We start from the raw sequence: 20721 nt of genomic DNA on the forward strand, positions 1-20721 counted from the left end.
AGAAAGTTAAAGGCCATCAGAACTGACAACGATCCATATGATGTTGAGGATATTCAGTCAGCTGTGGATGTTTAAATGTGGCAATAAGTTACGTTGTCTGACACATACACAGAACTTACACAGTATAAACACCTGAGGGTTTGTGAGAAGATAGTGATACTGACACTCCTCACACTAAAAACAGCAGCGTTTCTAGTTTGTTAAAATGCCTACAACAACCTACGTTTACACTTATCTGACAAGAACCATTTGGTAGCCATATGAATTTTGACTGGTCTGTCTGGACCAAAGGTGGAAGTGGCATTGTGTTGTTTGTAGCTCAGCAAAACCTCTTGGCTGGTCAGGGTATGTTAAAGTCAGGCAGGGTAATTGTACTCCAAAAGTCAGTGTTGGATTCCTTTACGTATGACCACAACCTTCTTCTAACCGTACCTAAATAATTATTTGGCCTAACCAAAGCTTAACCACTGCAGCAGCAGATCAGAAAACTGTCACAATTTGCTTTTATAAAGTGGTGATGATGTCTTGTTGATAGGGAATAAGACTGAAAAATGCCAGCCTGATGTCATCAGGACTTACATCAATATTAGACAGTTCTGTGTCTGACAGGGTACATTCTGTGCCAATGAGGAAAGTTGTGCCTTGTGTGTGGAGGCTGGGGTCGTGGATAGATGTCTCACATGTCCCATCACAGATCTGCAATTAACATTTTATTCACTGTAACCAAAATCTTTCCTCAACCGTACCCTAGAGCTGGTATATTCAAAAAGAATTCGATTGAACGACCTGTCTTATGACCACACCAGAAAGCAAAACTGCGTACAGCTGTTCCTTACTTCCATATTTAAAGGTGCAGTTGACAAGAAGGCCTTAGAAATGGATGAGTTGTGGTAACAGCTTAAATAATGGATGCATTTTCAGACAGTCTCTCGTGAAGGTTAGGGATAGTGTTGCATTCAGCTGTAAACATGCAAAATGACTGAAATAGTTGGGTAAGGAAGGAAATAAGAGAGCTTGACAGAGATCACCTCCACTTGCCTGGCTGTGAGAGCGGAATATTGGATTGATGCGTGCAGAAAGTTACACACAGCTTCCCTGAGTCCTGGGTTGGAGAGATGTTAACACTATCAGAGCTTAGCCAGGCAATTATTCTTCTTAATTTGAACACATACAATATGTACCTTAAAGCAACAGTACTATAATAACAGAAAGTAAACTAAATCCTACATCCTGTGACGGGAGGTGAATCGCAAAGTTCGACTAATATAGGACATTTTATGGAAGTTTCATTCTTGTTCTGTTTTCTCTATTTTTTCATTAAATTGCATCGAAATGAAATCATAAATCCAAACTTAAAAGTAAAGTTGTTGTTAGTGCCCATTAGAGGAGGAATGGCTTCTTTTTTCTTTTTTTTTTAGATGTCAAAAATAAAAGCATTTATTACTAATTCCAACTTGTTTAATGATGCCGGTTGACAAGCTGCCTGCGAGTAGTAAATTAATGCTCCACTCTGTCAGTGTGGCTCTATCTTCATCTTTGAAAGCATCAAAGAGTTCAAGCTTATTTCAGGAACATTTTAAGTCGAAATATAGCCATAGTAAATTCATATGTTAATAATGATGTTTTTTAGTTTGTTAGAGAAATGATTAGTAATTCTGAACAGCAAGTGACCTGCAGAGACCACCGTTGTTTCTGGAGACGACTCTGAGAAAACAGCCAGACAGCTTGTTTATCTATTGTATTATTTTAAAATCGTCACTTCCCATATTTCTCATATTTTCAACAATAATTGGAAACCTGTTTTTAACTTTCAATGACGTCTCTCTGGGGCCCTTCTTGAGGAACACACATTTTCTTTTATTCTTTTTTTTCCCTAACCGCTCACATTCTAGACACTTTGTGAAAAAAAGTCAATTTACTAATCTAAGCAGAGCCATGTAACGATCTCTTCTACACCAAAACTAGAGTGAATGTCTGTTTAGAAACTTGACTTGCATGTTAAAGCAGTGGGGAGCACCTTTCCCAGAGGTCTTATCGAAATTGGAAACTCAAATGAAGAATGATTGGTGTGAATTAGACCACGCAGAAGGTAGAAGCACACATAGTTCTCACCAACAGAAAACTTTAAATCCTCGTGTGGTGCGTCAGTGATGACCTCAGAAGTGGAAAATAGATAAAGCACTGATTTTTCTCTCCTGCCATATATTACACATATGAGAATCTTGTAAGTAGGTGGAATGATTAATTACTTGTTTACCGCTGAGTAAATACTCCCTCACCTCTCATTTAACCTCTTACTGTTGAGTGCTCATTAGAGGAACTGGTTGTAATAGAATGGACTGCATTTAGCTTCATTTAAATAAAATCATTTGGGCATGTTGTTAAAAAGCCTGTTATGGTTCACATTGACGTTCTCAGTTGTACAGTGTCGTAAAAAAGTATACCCCCCCTTGATTTCTTCTACTTTTCTATATATCTCATATTAAAGTGGTTTAAGATCTTCAAACAAATTTAAAAAAGGCAACTTGAGTAAACACAAAATACAGCTTTTAATGATCATTTTATTTATTGAAGTAGAAAAAGTTATCCAACACCACCTGGGCCTGTATAAAAAAAAGTATTTACCACCTGTAGTCATGGCAGGGGAGGGGGCCAGTCTACCTTTACACACAAACAATGCTGCATTAAAAAAAGGGCTCCAAGCGTGACGATATTACTCCAGTCTGTGGCCAGAAGACAAACAGATCATGCTGCAAAGGAAGAGAGCACAAGCAGATATAACACCAATGACACACGTTATGAACATGCACTACAGGGAAACGGTAACACCGAACAGTGCACATGCCAGCCAGCTCAAAAATCTGCCTCCAGAAAGTAGCAGAGACATCCACGAGGAGCGGTCACCTGCCAAGATACAGAGCTCAATGGTGTCAGTCCAGTCATTTGTATAAAATAGTGTGTTTGAAAAAAAAAAAGGGAAAAAAAGCCTAATCTGCCACGCCCTCCATTAATGCGATCCATTAATCCATCAGCCTTCATTGATAACTGGCTGATTACTGATGAGGGTATGGATGTGATAAATACTAAGTAGTAAAGCAAATTGATGGAGCTGATTGCTGAGTAATGCAATTACTTTCAATTACTTTTAAAATGACTAATATGTAACCGGTAATGTATACCCCCAAAAAAAGAAAATCTAGTAAATGAACCAACATGAGCATTAGCCTCAAATCAGTTTTAACCAAACCGCTCCTTTTACAAAGAAATCAGTGTTTTTCAATGAAATTGGAAAAGTGGATAATAATGAACCTTAATTATCCTCTGTAAAACAATAAAGCAATTCAGTGCTCAATTTAATGTCAGATACAGGGATTATGTCAACAATACCCAATTATTACTTTCTCAGAGGGGAAAATAAATGATACTTGTGCAACACATATTCCATTAAATCTCCTGTCACTTCTGGTTATTATAATAGAAAAGCAATATTTTCTATTGTAGTAACCTGGGAGTTATTAGCTTTCTCCCAGAGACTTTTTTTTAAATCTGAGAAATCCAGTTAATACATATACCAGATTTCTGGACCATGTCTATGCATACCTGGCTTTCCATCAGGGTTTGTATGCACAAGTACAGGTAAATACTTCCAGAATGCATCAGGATGACAGTAGTGTGGTGGGATGAAAAGACAAGTCATTACTCGTAGTGAAGTGTCCTTGAATTCAAAAACAATTAAATCCAAAATACAACTAAAAAGGAAACAAATAATTCAAAATCATTTGATTTCTTTGGCTCAACAGTAGTGCATCTGTGAAATCAGCCTGTCTTCTCACTGCACTGTCAGCCCAAATGACAGTGACAAAAACAAGAAGAAGAAGGAGATAAAGGTTTTAGGCTTCAGAATAACATCAGTAATTCACTTAAAATGACACATCAGTGGTTCAAAAATATGGTAAACAGGTAGAAGAGAAATCTGAGAACAGCCAGCTGAATAGAAACGCCTTTTGATACACTCCTTCAACCTGATTTCTTCTTATAACGTGTTTTTTTTGTGCGCACAGATGGTATTTTTCTTTCTTTTCTTCCTCTGAATTCAATACATCTGAGCCATTAAACTTGGCCCCTATCCATTTGTTTATTCTAACACATTCCTCTATTGTTATACCAGTTAAAAGTCTGGTTCACACTATATCAAATAAGCCAGGCAGTAGCCAATCGTTTGTCAACATTCCTCTCAATTAGTCAATTAGTTGCACCTGTGCCAACTTATGATTTCCAAAAACCAGCAGGATGACTCCATCTAAAATCAGACTGGTGTATTGTTGCTTATCAATTGTAAGGAGCAAACTGGTCATTATCGCTGGATGGAGTCTGTGCCAAAATCAAATCTTTATTTATTAGCAACACTTTACAGGAGTAGACTCCACTTTTCTGATTCAACTGTTTTTTTTTTTTTAAACCTTTAGTGCTCTCAGTTTGACAAACCGACTGTCAGGCTGACTTGATGCATATAAACAATGATAAATAGGTGGCATGCTCTTACTGCGCCCACCCTACACACAATGAATTATATGTGACTGCCTGTGAGCATTACAACTACTCTTTAAATAACTGCTGCTGTTAACAGCAAATCATCTTGTAATAGAGTTCACTGCTTTCATGAAATACAGGAGAGTATCTTAAACCAGATCGAGTGATGTGGCTTATATAAAATTTAGGTGCTTCTAGTACCTAAATGAGACCAGGTCAAAATCTAGTATATGGCTAACCCTAACCCTAACCCTAACCCTGTCAATGCGCAGTATTGTGGCCAGTTTGCTACAAGGAATGTCAGTGGTAGTGTCTATAATGCGAAATCCTGGATATTACATTTTCATCTGCAATTTTCTGTAGTGGTCCCAGTAGTATTTGTTGTTAAAGTGTACTGAAGTAGCACATCACATGACATGGCAAAATACACGCATTTGCAAGAACTATACTTTCCACTCATATCTTGGGATGTTGATGATGTGTGAATTTTATTTAGGGTGTTATAACTGTTTGTTCTCCCTTGTGCCTCCCGGCGCATGGAGAACTGCTTTCTCTCCTCCTCTGTGAGCTTGCGCTGTTTGTGCCAGTCTGGATCCAGCTGAAGTCGTGTGAACCAATGTTGAAAGTTTCTTATGTGCCGCGGCCCAAGGCGCACTACCGGGTGAGCTGCCGACATCATCACGAGGAGCGACATGACGTTCCCCGCCGGCGCAGATGTTGTGGACCTCACACGCACGGGTCAGCCACAACAACGTCATCGCATGCAAACTACGACAGTCGGGCAGTCCAGGTGCGGGAGTCCAGGTGCACACCGAAGTAGGACATCTAGGGCTGGCTCGGCTGCAGGGCGCTCTTGGCATGTGATAAATTTGGCATGCAGTCAATGAGTGGGACTGCTGTAAACGCCCCGAGGACATTAACGGAAAACTGTTAGATTCACTTTGAAAGAGAAACAACCAATGGGGAACCTCCAACACTCAGCCAGCTCACCAATGGTGTAACTTCATCACTCAGTGAGTCAGTCAGTTAGTGTGTAGGGCTGGTTCTGCTGTTGCGATCCAGCCAAAAAGAAGGAGAAGCACTGAGAAATGTAGAGAAATATAAAGCTATCTTGCTTCATTTGCAGTTCACTCTTTATAAATGAATTTAGAAGAGAAAATGTTTGGCGTCTAACACGAGAATAAATGGTTAAGGGCTTTTGCAGTGCTGCCCGTTACAAACAACTTAACAGCTTACTGCATTTCCAAAAAGGCTTCTGGTAAATCAACTAGAACCTTTTTGGACTGTGAATTATCCAACCACAAAACGTCTGAATTGGTGCTAACTTAATCATATTATCCCATTAATATTGAACTGTAACAGCACCTCGAGGCTTTAAGCATCTCCTCATACGACCGGACTGCATTTTAGCCTCACAAATGACTCTGTGATTGGACAAAACATGCTGATCTGCATTTTTGTGGGGAGTGTGGAATAACATTAGTGGTTTGGTGCAGCCAGAGGGGAAAGAGATTGGTAATTTGCAATAATTACATTAAAAGAGTGATACCGGCTGACTTAAAATGGAATAAACATGAGTGCTTAATGCATCCCTGCATTATGCTTACCACCCCCCCTCACCCCTCCTGCATTGTTCTTAAGAAATTGGGCTTCAGAGAATTCATAATTACTAGTCTTATTCTTGGCCTAGCTCATGAAAGATTAAAATTACGTTTAAGGCATGCTTCTCCCTCTGTTTTTGCAGAAGTGCCGTTGTATGCCAATATCTGGAGTACTTATCACAGAAAAGGATATCTCATAAACGGCCGCTCATGGATACTCACGGATACTCTGCCAAATTTGTCAGCGTCAAATGAAACATCTAAACTCTGCTCAGACATGCTGGGTGAGCGAAGCCCAGAGGAGCCCTCTAAAGAGGAGATCGAAGGGACCAAACGGCAGAAAATAAACGGTGTGGAAAAACATGGGCTTATGATGGTCTACAGAGAAATGGTTTGCTGGCCCTGTGCCTTTTGATATCAGTTTGAATTAGAATGATATTATTGATTTTTGCAAGAGAGGCCTGACAATGCGCCTGTAGCCAGTCCTCGGAGAGTGAAGAGACAGAGGGAGAAAAAAGGCAAAGGGACAGAAGGAGGCAGGGAGAAAGATAAAGAGGAGCAGGCGCAGGAAGACAGATAGATAGAAGCAGGGAGGAAGAGGAATAGGCAGCTAAAGGGAGAAGGGAGGAGGGGGAGGGGGTGATAAAGGAAGAGCAAGAAGAAGCATGAGTGAGGGTCTGCTTGCAGAAATAGAATGACTCCCTAATCAATTGTGCGTCGTGGCCCTGCTGTGAGACTGTTGGGGATCCCTCAGCAGGAACCCATAAAAGAGATGTCGTAATATGCCAATACATTAGATAAATGGCATTTACTGCTATGGAAACGACTCCAACCTGGCTGGAGGTTGCCCACCGTGCTGGCAGCAGGTTTGTATTTATAGTCCTCTCCTGCACCTCGCTGTGCAATTTCTCTGACACCTTACCACCACCACCACCACCACCACTACCACACACGCACACAGACACCTCCTCCTCCTCCTCCTCTTCAGCCTTGTCTCTTCTATCCATCTTCACCTCCCTTGGTCTCCGTGATCCTACATCTGATATCCTGCCACCCACGTACCCAGCTGCCCCTCCTTTTCAGCAACCGGTTCCTGGCGTCCGCGGTGCTCCAGGATGGTGCTGCTGGCGACTCCCCACTTCCTGTCAGCACAAGAAATGACCCGCCGGTTGCACTAAGTGTTGCCCAGGGAGAGGCCAGGGGGGAGGAGGAGCAGCCGCGAAGGGCCGAGATCAAACGAGTCAAGATTGTGTTCAGGCTGTGGTAAATATATGGCAACGACAGAAAATAATTACTGACGATTTTATTCATTTATGATCAGTCTGTAAATTAGTGATCAGTTTATTAATGTGATCCCAGCACTAGAGGGCTCCAGTTTTGATCAATTGGTTTTCAAGCTACTCTAATCTGTATTTGTATCTTAACAAATGGATTAAAAAAAAAGACGATACAAACCCACATAGAAAAATCACCTGACTGCTGTTCCCTTCAGCTGTCCAAAGCGTTTTAGCTTCTCTCAGCTCTTTGTTTTGGTAACGGAACACAACTTTACCATATTGACTCTCTCTCTTGGCTTACAATTACATCATTTCAAGTAACAGCAAGAGTCTGTTTTCAGTGAAAACGCTGTACAACCACAAACAAACACCAGTTAGCAACAAGCTGGGGCACCTACTAGACCAATTAGCAGATAAAGAACCAGATATTTCACTCAGATCAAAACAGAGCTATAAGGAGAGGGCATTATAGACTTACATTCTACTGGTTACCTGATATGTGACTCCAAATGAATGGTAATGTTGCTCTGTAGTTTGCTGGATGTGTAAATAGGTAACTGTTTGCTAACATGTCAGTGTTGTCAATTATAGCATGTTATTGAGAAGACAGTACAGTAGCTAAATGCATACATTAACGCTACAAATACAACAATGTGGCAAATACTCTTATAATTCAGCTGGTTTCCTCTAACGATCAAAAACGTGCAGACTGGGGCACAATTTCCACAGGGGCCAGCCCCACCCTTCCTCTTCAAAATCAAATCTTCAAAATCTTTCATTATTATTTTTTTAACTGCAGAAATCTTGCTTAAATACACTACTGTTTGGCCAGCCATCAGATTCTGGCTGTGAGTGTGAGTTGAGCTGCTCCTCTTAAGGCCCTGATATACTCCACAGACAAATAACAGACACGGAAAGACTGTCTATGCGGTTCTGTAGTACATTTTGGCATCTGTGAACACAGACATGTTCCACACATGCGCACTTGAAAAAAAACGCTCACTGAATGAGCAAGCAGCAGTTCATAAAAAATGAAACACCAACAGCAGCAGTTAAATTTAATGTCCTTCTTTGGAGAGGGGATGAAAAGACAGACAGGAAAAGCGAGCTGTTTGATTAGAAGTAATTTAGCCCTGGATAATTTTTTCTGTCTAGATCTGTTGATGTACTATTCTGGCAGAATTTAGCTTGATGACCAACTTAAGTATTTCCCAGATGTTGTATTGGTTACCGTTGTCCCTAAATGTATGTAAAAATGCAGGAACTGGGATTCAAACTGTGGTGAGATGAAGAAGGGAATAAGTGTCTTTTTCTGTGAACAAAGGGAAAAGTTGTTGCTAATTAATGAGATAAGGTCACATTTATACACTCATTATTTCACATCTCACAAGTGGGGAAACAATGAAATTTTGCCTCTACCACCCTGACACAGTTATAACCACATATGACCGGCCTTTTAATTGGTACTTAATAAGTAAAGTACATCTTAAATTGAACTGTGATGATTTTATTAAGTCGTAATGTGAGTCTCAAAGTTTCTCAGAGCCTTGACGTCACTGTATGACTTGGACAGGCGGATTACATCTTTTAAAAGAGTGCAGATTTAGAGAGATAAATTGTCCTACTGTCTGACCCCTGGGCTTAACTGTGACTCTGTGGTGCCATAGCTAAAAAACAAAAAATGGGGAGGAAAAAAATGAAAGGGCTGCGGGTGGTTTCTTGGGTTTATGCTGAAATAAATCATGTGGTGAACAGCTAACAGGTGACAGGGGGACTCATCTGATACGTTTTGTTACAGAAGAGAGATTGGGGGGGATGATGGCGCAAATGCTCACAATCGGCATTTTTAATTTCCGTAGCTGGCTTTGATGTGGTTCCTGGAGTTAGTAATACAAGGACATTTTCATTTTGAATAAAAGATTCTCCTCTTTCTATTTCCACTGTCCCTATTTATCCTGATGCCTTAATTTCAGTTTTACCGACACCTAAAAAGATTTCAGAATCTATTGTGTACAAAAACACCACCTCTTCTCTCCTCCACACTCTTTATCTCCTATTGGCCGATGAATAATTAATTTCTTATTCAAAGGAAAAGGGCAAGCAGACTCACAATATTGTCCATGAACGAGTACTTATAACCCAGAGACTATTGTCACTTCCATGTCTCCCAGGGGAGCAATTCCAACACAATTTACTGAACATGAACATTAGATTGTCAGAACCAGGGCAAGAGCCACTGTCTTCCCAACACAATAACTCTGGTCAACTAATGCACAGGGGCGAGGAAGACATCGGGGAAGGCTTTGCTTTCAGGTAATGGCTCTTAGCGACTCCTATTCATTAAACAGAGTGTCTGAACAATAGAGCTCTACGTAATGCATCTGCTTTACACATCCTGCATTATTTATGAGTCAAGAACAGCTTTATATTCAGAATAGGTTAAAAGGCTTAAAGGTTGTTGAGGGACTTGTTTTATTCAACCCGGTTCATTTAGTGTAATGTTGAAATCCTAATACTGGATCAGGGACACTGATAACAACCACAATAACCAACTTTTACAAGACCAGCAAACCACCAAATTGCAAATAGTATTACATTCATAATATATATAATTCTGTGTCTGTCTGTCACCCAGTGTGTTTATGTGTGTGTAGAGACTTAAATCCTCCTGTTTTACTACATGTGTCAGTATGCTCAAAACGGTACACTTTATACAACATGTTGCCTAGCCTCATGTGAGGGCAACACTTGGATGCAAGGTGAAAGCATGCCATCATAGATGACACATGTTGTTGAAGTAAACTGACAACTGAAACCTTTTTTCTCAATTATTCTTATAAAAGAAGGACATTTTTCGGAGTGCCCGCGTAGCCGAGTGTTTACAACGCATGCCATATACAGTACCTGCAACGTCTCTGGTTCAAGTCCGGCAAGGAACCTTTGTTGCACGTCATACCCAGTTCTCTCTCCCCTTGTTTCCTGACAGCCTCTCTACCACCAACTGTCTAGTAAAGGCAAAAAAAAAGTCCAAAGCATTTTTAAAAAGGAAGCTTTTCGACAAAAACAAGTGCAAGACACAACGTAGGATGCTAGAAAGACATAACAAGCTATGAGAATCTATCTACTGAAGTCCAACTACAAAGATACCCTGCACTACCAACCTCAGATCCACAGAGAAAACAAGAAACCTTGATGTCAGCTGTCAATTGCACAATAATGGATTTCAGAAAAACTGTCTAACAAGATCCCAAACTTACAACAACATTTCTGTTGGAATTCCATCAGGAAATTGATTTTGGCGTGGACTCTAAGGCATCTTTAAGCTCATGTAAAGTAATACAATTATCTAGCTTCTTGGCTTGGTGACAAAGCAGTATTTAAATATCCTGGTTGGGTTCTGTAGGACTATAGTAGAAGAAGTATAGAAGTGTTTCCCCTATATGAGCACCAATGATAAAATTTCACACAATCATTAATATCAATCTGATTTTCACTATCCATCGACTAGTGCATCAAATGCCAGAATCCTCACTCTACTTACTCTTCAAAGGACATCTTCGTGAAAGGTACTATTGAAAGAGTAGCATAGATCCTTAAAGGCTGGGCCTAATGTGCGTGAGTAGTGAGTGACTGGAATGCAAATGGTGCAGAAGAAAAGGTTGGCAATAAGTAGTCAATTTGTAAATGCATGGTTCAGACTACAGTGTGTCACTTAATAAATGCTGTAGCTTCTCAAGACCAAGAAAAATCTCTTCTGTAGTTTTCCCAACTGCTGAAAAAGTGAATAGAGTTAGCCTCAAAGTTAGTGACAATGGGTTAGACTGGCCCACTTAAGGTGGACTTAACTCTAAGGTGGACCAGCTATTCTCATTTTACTGTCAATCTCAGCTGCCTGTACTGTAAACAGAGAAGCAAGGACAAATGTTTGGGTGCACCTCTGCGCCACAGCCCCTAAGCAGTGAACCAAAGGGAGAAACTGTATAGATTACCAAAAAACTGTGGAAAGCAAGCATCAATATCAGCAGGAAGACTACACAATTCACTGTAAGAGTTGTTGATAAGATCTATTGATCCCTGCTTTTGTGATCCTGATTGTTTGAGCTTCAGCCTTTGGTAGAGTTTTCACATAGTTTTTGACGTGATAAATTCTGCCTTTGAAGACAATAAGTCTTGATGATCTGATTTATCCATTAATTGATTGTCTTTTATCATCATGCTCATGTTTGTATAATATTTCTATCTGTGATATCTTATTTATATCATTTAAATCTATTAAGGTTATAGGAATGCAGCTCATTAACTTAAGAGGAAAAGGAAATACTAAAACCTAAACCTCATACAAAAAGTTTTTTTTTTCCCATAAAATATTTGGATGAACATTTGATTTGATTTCCTCCTTCAATTAGAGGACAAAGGCAGTATTCAGTGGTATCTGTGATATCAGGAATCAATCAATTTGTGAAAATGTTTTAAAGGACCAATGTGTAGGATTTAGTGGCATCTTACAGTGAGGTTGCAAATTGCAACCAACTGAATACCCCCCACCTCCCTCTCCCCTTCCAAGCATGTAGGAGAATCTACAGCAGCTCATGTAACTGGGCTCCTATAGAAAAACATGGCGGTGCAAAATGGTGACCTGCTCCCTATGTACTGTAGATATAAAGGGCTCATTTTAAAGTAACAAAAACACTCCTTTTTTATTTTCAGGTGATTATAGTTATAATTGAAACATATTTATGGATATAACATAGAATTTCTGTCGAGTATGTTCCGCTTAATACCACTAAACTCTACACACTGCACCTTTAAGTTCCGCTGAATAAAAATATAATCCCTGGTAACTGGCTTTCGCATATGCCATAAAACAATCCACAAATCAAGAAAATTCGTAATCATTTTTGACGCATTATTTGTGCGCAAGTCTTACTGTACTCCATCACTAGATCCATAAGTAAATCCCTACATATTATCAATATTTTTATTTTTAATAAAACTGTAATTAATTCTCTTTAAATTTACAGCAATAAAGAAGGTAAGCAACATGAAGTGCATAAACTGTATTTTAGTACACTTAAAGTAAAATACATTAGCTGGTACACCATCAGGACTAAACGTTTTAGCTCTGACAATGTTTTTAGTCTTCAACCTTTTTAGTATAGACTACTTTGTAGTGCCCTCACTGTCTTTAATCCACCTCAAGCGACAGTTCAATCTGCCTCACCAAATTGATGCAGTCTGAATATCCTGCCCTGGACGAGTGCAGGTCTATTGGTATTCGCTGCCAAAAAGCAGATGTAAAAATATACAGTTTTTGGCGGCTCAGAGGAGAAAAAAAACACTTTCAGGCCACCTTTCAATATCCTGTATTTGTGTTCTTTGTTCAATTGGCCTCTGTGTGAGGGAGCTGGAAAGTTCCCCCCTTAATAAGGTGAAAAACACACATGGACACTGAGTTTGTTAGGTTGGACACAATATATCAATAAAGGAAGTTCATTTTTGCTACTTTTAGGGTGACCTGCCTGGTGGGCGTGTTTTCATGGGGTGCAAACCCACAGGACTCCAGCAGCTGGTAATTAGTACCTACTACCTGGCCAGGGTAGTAGGTAGAGGGGTTTAGTTACGTTTGGCATTACTTCAATTTATTATGCATTCAATTTAATCTGTATTAGTCAATAGTAGCATTAGGGTTATTATTTCTGTATATACAATATGAAAATATAAAGGTTAAAAAATAAGCCTTCTAGTTTACATTTTTCTGCCCACCATTTTTCCAAGAGCACTTGACACATTTTTGATCTACATTTGATTACAAAGAGCAACCATTCATCTCTTTTCCTACTATAAAAAGAAAGTTGTAAATTAGTTTTTCTATGTGCATTTTCACTTAGCCTTTGCTGTGTGATGGGGTTGGCAGGGCCTCATCTATAAATGCTGGTTGGGAAAGTAGTGTGGTGTCAGAAAGAGAGAGAGGTCAGGTACCACACCTGCTACGATAATCTGCTGAACTGCGAGTCCAGTTTTTGTCCACCAACCTTGTACAAATTGTAAGTGTAAATTAAAGAAGAAAGAAAATAAATTTGTTAAACAAGTTATACTACAAGTTACACTTTTCAAGCACGTGGTTTTCAGACGTTTCACATGTGAAACATTGCACATTTAGTTTTTGGACGTTATTTCACGTTACATTTTTCATATGTGAAAGTTGACTAAATTGTGAATGTGCATACCAAACGACCAATCACTGATCCCCTTAAACAATTTAACAAGACTATTTAAGTTATATTTTTTGGTCAAAATACAGTCTACAAGTGTTTATTCTCTATATATGATATTTCCAGTCCACAGTCTGCACAATCAGCCAGGATTAAATAGTCTTTGGATATTAGAGGTAAATTTAGGTGCCAATTACTGAAACAATAGCAGCATTATAATGGCTAATGATACAACTAGTTTGGCTTCATTATCTTTACTTTTATGTTTTTTAAATCGTGGTAACGTGATGATGTCACACATATGCAATTTAGCACATGATGTCACTTAACATCTTGCAACTTTTTGAGCAGGCTTTGACCACTTTTCACTGAAAATCTGATCTCGGTATGGTTGTTTTGGTCCACACCTGCATATGATTACCATGTTCAAACCGGCTGAAAGGAGTCATACCAAGAGAGAAAGTGTGATTTCACCAAACGAAACAAGGCAGGTTTAAAAATACTCTCGGTGTAAGTGAATCACCAATAAAATATATAGTTGTGGTGTCTACATGGAACCTCTGTGGCCCCAGCGTGTAGTTACTGTACATTTATTTCTGAGAAGATGCACATCAGCTCCATGTGTAACCTCTGCAGGTATTAATTCCACATACTGCACACACATACATTCACATAAAGTACATGCAAAACTTCACACTCAAACACACACACATGCGCAGAGAGCGCTGGCATCTATTTCTGTGTTCTCAGTACAGATGGGGATGTAGGAGTGATTTAATGAGGTGTGTGTATGCATGTGTTAGAGGGGTGATAGTGGGGGTAATCGTCACCCTGTTGGTAAATCCTGTCCTCTATAACCTCTGATTTCCACCTATATCATCACCTCACAGTTTCCAGCTAAGTGTGTACTTCTATGTGTTTTACAGTGTTAAAAAGGCACACACGCAGTATAGCATATTGTGTATCCATACACAGAAATGACAAAAGAAATCCTAGAGACAGAAATGGTACACTGTAGACATATTGAAGGATATAGCTTCAGATTTTCTATGTTTTTCTTGTCAACAAATCTCACGTGCAATGTCCAACAACAATGAGCTGACCTCCAGTTCTTACAAGTATTGTGCGTGTATGTAAAGCCTGCTTATATCTTCTCCCCACATGTTTAATTCTGTTTATATGAACAAAAGTACATGTGTGCTCCATTATGTGCGTCCTTGTGTTACCCTGTATGCAGCAGTCTTATTCAACCTGAATAGCTAGACCCACTTTCAGGCTCAATAGCTTATTGTCTCTGATAGGGACTTAATCACACAACACAATACATAGGCACAGTAAACATAATAATGCTGCAACTAGAAGTGTCCAAGAACCAATTGGGTCAAATCATTTGATAGCGAGTTAGTTGTGTTAGTTGTGTTAGTGTATGCTGTAAAATAAGAAATAAATGATGCTATTGTGAGGCTGACCTATGGGCACTATTTAGTCTCTATAAATCTGAGCACTATGAAATGTGTTTACTATTATGTCAGTTATTTGATGAGTAAGGCTTATTTTTCTTTGTATGTTTTCATTGTAAAACAGACTTAAAAGTCCCAATCACATGGTTAAACTGAACAGAATTATTTATAATAGCAAAAAAAACCCTAACCTTCAAGAAAATCATTTGAAACAGATGTCTCACAAAGTCTATTTGTGTGTGTCCTCATCATAGTGTTTGTTTGTCTGTTCATTCTTGATCTATATGAATAATCCATGACATACAAAACATCACTCACAAAGCCAACTTTATTCATATAAAAGCAGAATTTTCACTTGACGTGTTTGTCCTTGGCTACACAGCAGCAGCAGCTCACTGCTTAAAAAGAGCCAATGGAGAATCCGACACAGACTGTTTTCCTCTTTGTCTCTTTGACCTCTGACAGGACAGTCAGTGGAAGCTAGCCACAGTGTGAATGGACTTGTTGGCTGAGACACAAGTCAAAATGAATACCTGGTGCTGTATCGGGAGGATTGGTTCACATTCTCCTGCCAGCCAGAACTGTGGTCGGTCTCAGCCTGTGGTGAAGGTGAAGCTACAGACAGGGTTGTCAGAGAAATCTGTCAAGCTGAAACAACAAATATCTGATTTTGGACATGGGATCTAATTCCTCCCACTCAACAGCAGGAAATCGTTTCACTATCCCATTCTGTCATATGGAGTTTTCCATATGACAAAATGGGATAGTGAAACAAAATTTCCTTGTTTCTACGTTTCAGATTTGCCTTTATTAGATAAACTAAAAATAGCAAAATATAAAGAATAAACTATACATAATAAAATAGCAAAATAGCAATATAAAATAAAATAAAATGTAATGTACAAAAGTATAGACAACAGATTGGCAGTGTTGATTATGCCTGTTTCCTGCAGCTTTTCATCAGATTGTGTATTCTTTGTTCAATTAACTATGTCTCAGGTCACATTTGATACAGTACCACACGGTAGTAAAACATTCCTAAAATATGGTAGCATTCAGAGACCTTGAAAGTTCTTGTAGACAAGGCTTCCATATTTTCACATTTGACGTCTACTAAATACACTGCAGGTTAATTGTTTACTGCAAACCTGTTGGTTGTGTAACATTGGAAGACAATTTAGTTTAAAGACAGGCTGATAATAAAATATACAGACACAGTGAGAGCTGAATGAGAATGAAAGCTGTTTCTAAATACAGCTACAAACCAGAGAAGTGAGGGTTCACCTTAAAAAAGTCAAGACCTTAACAAGTCTGGATTTGCTTCAAGAAAGCTGTCACACACACACACACACACACACGCACACACACACACACACACACACACACACACACACACACACACACACACACACACACACACACACACACACACAGGAATTCAAATGATGTGATTAACTGAATGTCATACGGCTGTAGATTGTGTTTCATTATGTCTTGTTGGATTGCATACAGCACACAGACAGGCTCCTCATTCTGTTCATCTTCTTTCATACATTACAAGCGACTGATATACTCTTTGAAATATGTGGACACAGATTATCTACTGTTAAGATTTATATGAACAAAATCCTACTGTTTACCCCCAACTTCTTCAGTTATGCTGTTTTGAAATGTTCTACCTTGGCAGTGTTAGATCAGGACCCAGGGGCAAGCTCTGAATGATTCAGAGTTTGCCCCTTGGTCAAGACCTTTGTTTGGGGATCTGGACCAAACATCACACACATTTACTGTTCGGTCCCCAGTTGAACTGTTATCAGGAGGCCCCCCAGAATTTCTAGCAACAGCCATAGAAGGAATTCTACACACTTCCTTATGGTGCCCATTAGTGAATATATTCCGAGCTGCAGTATCAGTGGTTTTGCACATTGGAGTAATGAGTTGTTATTAGCCCTCTTGCTCTCATAGAAAATACTGTTAACTAACCTCAGGTGTCTGGGGTGGTGAAGTTGTGACGAACTGGAATATAAAGGACTTCAGCACAACCATACTAACAGCCAGTACCAATCAATTCTGCATTAAAGAGTGCAGTAAAAAGCAACAGAGGTACACAGCAGGTCGATGACCAGCTTTGTTGCAGTTTGTTAAATACAGAATTTTGATTGGCCAGGAAATGTGTTGTAAGATCTATTCCTAACTCTAATCATATCACTCCACAGTAACAAAAAATAGTGTTTTTTTCTCTGATTACTGCAGACACACTCAGGAAACCAGTGACACACAAGGAATATGTTTCAAGATTCTTTACTTAACACATGTATACACAACAGCACACGATAAGCATGGGTATACTGTATGCGTATACACACATATACTCAAGCACAATATACAAGCACATAAAAACATATTTATATTTGGGAAGTAAAAGACAACATTTATATGTTAACGCCAGTCTTAACAGGTGAGTCTTAAATTGTGATTTAGAATTTTTTTCAAAACACATGAACATACCACTGTTAGTGATGCCTGTAGCAGATGCAAACAATCCCCTGCTAATCACACTCATAGGTTTTGGTCTTGCCCTAAATTGACAACTTTTTGGGAGAGTGCTTTCGACACCGTAGCCAGAGGCTATGGCCAGACCATTCTCCCTAACCCATTATGAGCCATTTTTGGCACCCCTCCTGACACTAAACTCTGTGGCAATGAGGCGGGCTCTGGCTTTTACGACCTTGTTGGCCCGGCGACTGATCTTGCTTGATTGGAGGCTCACCCGTCCCTCATCACATGACCGTTGGGTCAAGGAAGTTTTTCACAATCTAAAACTTGAAAAACTTCACTCACTGGCTCTACCAAGATATATGGAACCCTTTCCTGGAATTTGTTAGCTCCCTTAACTTGTCTCTAGACTCGGAAGAAGACTAAGCCCCCATTCCTACACTACTGTCCTACAGCAGCAGCTCATCCCGTAACTCTATCCACCCCCTTTCATTTATTTCGGTTTTGTTTTTGTTTACGTCAGTTTGTGTGCGTGTATGTGTCGATCATTGCTGTCTGGTACTGACCTGAATTGGGTGGGTGCATGCACAAATGCTGTCCCGCGATCACATGGCTATAACGAGCAGGAGCTCAACCCTCTCTACACGTCACAACTCTGAAATAGACAGTTCACTCCTTTGATTGGTCACTTTGAATACAGACCATGAACTTTGATTGGCTGTTTGGTAAGACCACTGACAGAAAGACAGGCAGCTGCCTGAGAGAAAAATGGGACACATAAAGAATGATTTTTAGCGGCTGATTCTGTTTAATGTTAAGCATTGTAGCTAAATTTCAAAGCTGTTTAAACCCACTTCTAACACTTTTGTGAAACCATTATTTTGCTCATGAAAACACATCTATATCAAAACCCATAGACTTGTCAAATCTGGACTAGATTACCAAGGAGACACCAGAGAGTCATTAAACCACAAGCCCCATGCTCACAGGATGCATTTGTGCACACAGAGCAGAAACACTCTCTCATGAGGATGTTTTTCTGCTTGCAGATACTGTTCTGTGTGCTTATATCATGTGTACATGCTGAGTTTTGAAACTAATTAATCAGAGATTCAGGTGTTATGCTAGTAGCAGCTATTGTAGCCTCAAACCACTAGCCTCAAGCAGAGATGAGTAGCGGCCTGCAGAGGCCTGGTAACCTCACATCTTTTTAACTCTATGGATTTTTTGGCTATAAATATTCATCTTTTTTTTATTTTGTATTCTTCAACCCCCACAATGCCAGAAGTGTTTTTTGTGCAGCTCCTTCTGGAGCCACAAAGGACTTTACACGTTTTTCACATACTCAGTATTTCATCCCAATACCTCTTACAGTAAGTGACTTTGATGTGTAAAACGAGTAAGATCAGTTGACTTCCCCTTTAATTATCATCTATGTGAATGAGTTTTATTTGTTGGAGAGATTCTTCCCATGTAGTTTCACTTACAATTTTTTTTGTTTTTGTTTTTTTGGGTGCACTCTTGCTTGATAATACGACTTCCCCCAAAGTCATATTGTTAAGCATGTCATGTATGTTTGAGTAAAGCAGTAAGAAACATTCATTCATATACACGTATTATCTGCATGATGAAGTTATGTATGTAATGTCTGATAGAGTGACACATTATGTGTGTATGTAAGGTTTGTGCATTACAAAATATAAGGCATGATAAATGCACTGCAAATATATCTCTGCTATTTATAACAAAAAAGTGTCATATTCTAAGAGAAGCACACATTGACACGTTTGACTAAGATATTAACACCAAGCCAATGTGTATGGTATGGTATATTTCCATAATGGTAAGTTCACATTCACGTTCACAACATCACATTAGCTAACGTTACATAATGTGAATATTCATTATAAATTATAATTTGTTTTAACTAATTTAAAACATTCTATTAAACTTCTTTTATGACATAAACAACTACTATAATTCAATCAACTGCAATAAGAAAGCAGCAATTAGATTAACTTGGAAGAGGGGCATGAAGGGGGGTGGGCCTCAGGAACAAGGTGAAGGAGTATCCAGACCTTTGAGAAGACTGGCAAAAACATGGGTCGATCTAGCCTTTTTTCCCTGCTGTTCCTAGTCATGGTCCTCCTCTCCAGCCTTCAGTGATGCTTGAGGCTCTTGAAGACGGCCTTGTCTCCTGGCTGCAGGTGGTGTGTGATGACAGGCCAAGGACATAGACATTGTTGTCCATCATTAGGTTTTAAAAACTCCATGTTATAAACATGGGAGTTGTGTCCATCAAGCAGAAAGAAGAACATGTGGACGTGGGTCATCACAACTGACTGTTTATCCACCCATTGTCAGATATTTTCACCATGGTATTTGGTGGATACCCCAGGAGCCACTCTGCCCTCAACTGTTTGAAATTAACCAATTGATTTAACTTCTTCCAACTTCTCTCATTTCCCTCTCGCTCTCTTCCTCACTCTTTTTGTTGCCATCTTTTTTCCTGATGCCACGGGGCCATTATATTCTGTAATACATTTCATTAGTGCCACGGGTGCTAAGCTCCGAGGCACTCTCTCTACAGCAGTAAAGCTGTAGAGAGAGTGCCTCTATACTTATTCTTCTTCCGCCAAATTTCGGCGCGTAACTCCTCCCACAGCTTTGAGAAAACCCCGACAATATATACATCAAAACGTGCGTCTCGATCGGGAAAGAGGTGCTATTATTTGGAATGTTCAAATTCCAATTTTTCCCAAAGTTAATCCCAAAATACCGGGAAAATGTTCCATTGAAAATCAATGGGAATTTTTTTTTAAAACCACAAAATTTCACCTGGGATGAGTACATGAATTATTTCCAGTCAATTTCTAAGCAGATTTCCAGTCATGAAAAAGTATAATCAAATCTACTCTCTTAATGATAAGATTTACTTAATAATTTCATAACAGTGATGTTCCTGTCTGTGAAAAAATGAAGTTGAAGGCTGTATGAAAGGTGCTTTGTAAATAAAGTTTGATTGATTGGTTGGTTGTTTTGGAGCTGAACTTTTGTCGGCCGCTCTTTGTCTATTTACCTGCTGCTAGCGTTGAAAGTGAGTCATGGACTACAAACAGCTGATTCATTTCAGTAAATAAATGAT

Source organism: Scomber scombrus, chromosome 1 (assembly GCF_963691925.1).
Source record: "Scomber scombrus chromosome 1, fScoSco1.1, whole genome shotgun sequence".
NCBI classification, from domain to species: Eukaryota; Metazoa; Chordata; class Actinopteri; order Scombriformes; family Scombridae; genus Scomber; species Scomber scombrus.